Genomic DNA, 2,901 nt, shown 5'->3' with positions numbered 1-2,901 from the left:
AAAAAATAACAGATTAGCGCAATAATCGGTGCAAAACATCTAATCTTTAAACAATCGGTATTCAGTTGCTACAAAGAACATGTAGAGAAAGGTCTAAATTTATAAAATAGTTATTTTTTTTAAAAACAACTTGGGTTTTTATGGCGGGCGTGCTTATGGAAATTTACATTGCGTGCCTCCCTTTTATTTATTAACGTGCGGGTGGTAAAAAGAAAATAATTCAAACAATTTTATTGATATTGTAACAGAAATAATTGAATTAATTCATGTAGAAGAAACACCATCTTGGATTCAAGATTTGCAGCATGTTCTCAAAAAGCCTGAGCATTTATTGAAGAGGTCAGCGGTGCTGAAACATAACAAATATCAATTTAGGAATGAAATAAGTTTGTATTGCAAATATTGCATAAACACAGGGGAGGTATAGTTAAAATTAACGTTAGTAATTAAGTATCACTATAGGTAGATATTCTTAATAATCACAATGGAAATAACACTTCATTTGCTCAAATCGAAAAATAAAGAATCATTCCCACCTAATTTCTTAAAATGAAATTTCATTGTGCGTTATTCGTTAACTACCGCTAATCGTTCATATAAGGAAATACAAAGGGCGAGCTTACCAACTGAAATATCCACCAGGGCACCCCTCAAACCACGTTTTACAGATACAGCTGTTATCCGGATCGTGTACGCAGATTGCGTATTTATCAGCCATTGACAGGCCAAATAACGTCCATACCAACACAATACAGATGATGGAATTTCTCATGTTGAGCACCTTTCTCACTTTCAACGTAATTCACCGCTATACCTATATATATACACGTCAAAATCATATCATATCACACATGAGATTGGTAGCACTTAAGATAAATTATTTTCGTCTAAAAACAATTCCAAAATTATTTAGGGTCCCATTATTAGTTCTTCCGAAAAATAACTACTCCATATATGCCATCGGAAAGAAAGTTTTGTGACCTGAGTGGGTTGCGAAAATCGTCTCCGAAGCTCAGTCACAGTGTAGGTAATAGAAGAGAAGAATTTGACATCACGTGGGGATTGGCGCACGACAATTACCTTTAGAAGCGGCCAAGGCCAATATTGGTTTGAAATTTGGCATTCGAGTGATTTTCAGTTCAATAGGGGTTAGGGCGGATTGGGGAAGAGACACTATGTTTACCAACTTATGGTCCTTAAACGTCCAAAATTTACCATGTACCTATCCCATCGACATGGTTATAGTTCCTTCTCCAAATGGGGAAGCTAATTTGGATATAGTTCAGGATCTCTCTCCTATAGAATATGATTGAAAATTCTTAAAGTTGATTACAAAAAGTACACGGCATGTTTCGGAACTAGGCCCAGTTCCATTTTCAAGTGTAGGTATAAAATTAATAAATTCAATACATGCACAAAAATCCAGACACGTGAGATAACAAATTTTATACCTACCCTACCTCAGTATGGCTGTTTGACTCTTATATGAATTTTTAAACGCTTATTTAAGGGTTGATTGCACCCCGTGAATCCCATCGATCAGACTCTATATTTTTGTTTCGCGTTGGAGTAATTTTATAGATATACCTAAGCAATAATAAGTCCAAATGTGCTATTTTGATACAGAATGAATTTTAAATGCTTTAGGGGTGTGATTGCGATACGAGAATAATAATCTAGAATCTTGCTGCCGACGAGGACGCCAAAAACTTAAAAAGTATTAAGAGTGGCAATATTTAATAAGAAGGAAGCTATTATATATGTAATCGATTGCTGCATAAAACAAGTACTAAGGTTTTAGGTTATCGCCCTAAGGGGATATATATAGGTATAGCAACTTCAACGCATTTATCAATAGGCCATAACTATGTGTGCTATGTTACTTCACAGAAGCATCTATGGTTGAAATTTCAAAGAAATATCTCCATAAATAAGAAAGTGGGCGTTGGGCAGTTCGCGCATGCGCACACTTAATTTATGTTATATGATCGACATGTTGTATGATCATTTAATCATATCATCGAAGGTGTATATACAATGATAATCAGCCCTAGTGATCTACCAGAATTAAACGTTCTTAACGCAAAGGTTATCTGCCAAAAACGTCATTTTGCCTACACTAAATAACGTAAAATCACCCATTAGTAGGCGGGGGACACTTTGTTACTCAACCTCAATCTTCGCATGAGTACCTATAACTTTTGTCCGACAAGTGATTTAAAAAAAACTGTTCGACAATTTTATTCCATTACTCATCAAGTATGTACACAACGAATTTCGTGGAATTCTCTCCATTTTTGTTGTCCGGCCAAGAATTGCAGTGGATTTTTTTTTTCGAATTTTCAAAAACTAATTTCAGATTCGCCCTATTTAGGGGTGCGCCCTTTCGTGGTACGAATTAAAAAAAATGTACAAAATCGAAAAGGGCATACCCGAAATCCTATTCAAAGACGTGCCACCAATCTTTCTAACTCTTATGGTTGAGAATAGAAGAAATGCAAAATTCACCATTTTTTTAGAAGTGCGACTCTCAAACGAAACATGTTGGACCCGCGGTTTATTTGGATCAAGTGCTTGTTTTAATCCCCAATTGTTTTACATACTTACATATGCATATATGTATGTAAGGCTGTAGTACATGAGGATTGTGTGGTGGGAGGTGCTTATACTACAGGCTCAACTACGTCACAATCGGTAGCGCGGTTTATTGGTTGTTTTGAAAGTGAGGCAACCACAGCGACGTCGGAAGTGAATAACGGTTGGGGGGGGGGGAGCAAAAATCAGCGACCATGGTGTCTGAAAGGTCCCTCTCATGCAAAATTGTGTACGAATTAATGCAAAGCAGTAGGTTTTTTAAGTGACCCTGAAACCTGTTTATTTAATCAATCCATATTTTGGAAG

General features: G+C 36.2%; 1 long non-coding RNA gene across 1 annotated transcript; it reads right to left on the bottom strand.

The window, feature by feature from the left end:
- Window positions 1–216: 216 nt before the first annotated feature.
- Window positions 217–2,310, bottom strand: LOC116179138. The gene is made up of 2 exons (XR_004146960.1): window positions 624–2,310; window positions 217–349 (listed from the first exon to the last, which is right to left on the bottom strand). It is a non-coding gene; the product is annotated as an uncharacterized LOC116179138 (long non-coding RNA).
- Window positions 2,311–2,901: the final 591 nt, after the last annotated feature.

The sequence above is a fragment of the Photinus pyralis genome, unplaced genomic scaffold (genome assembly GCF_008802855.1).
Source record: "Photinus pyralis isolate 1611_PpyrPB1 unplaced genomic scaffold, Ppyr1.3 Ppyr1.4_LG8, whole genome shotgun sequence".
NCBI classification, from domain to species: domain Eukaryota; kingdom Metazoa; phylum Arthropoda; class Insecta; order Coleoptera; family Lampyridae; genus Photinus; species Photinus pyralis.
This window is presented reverse-complemented; position numbering and strand designations above follow the sequence as displayed.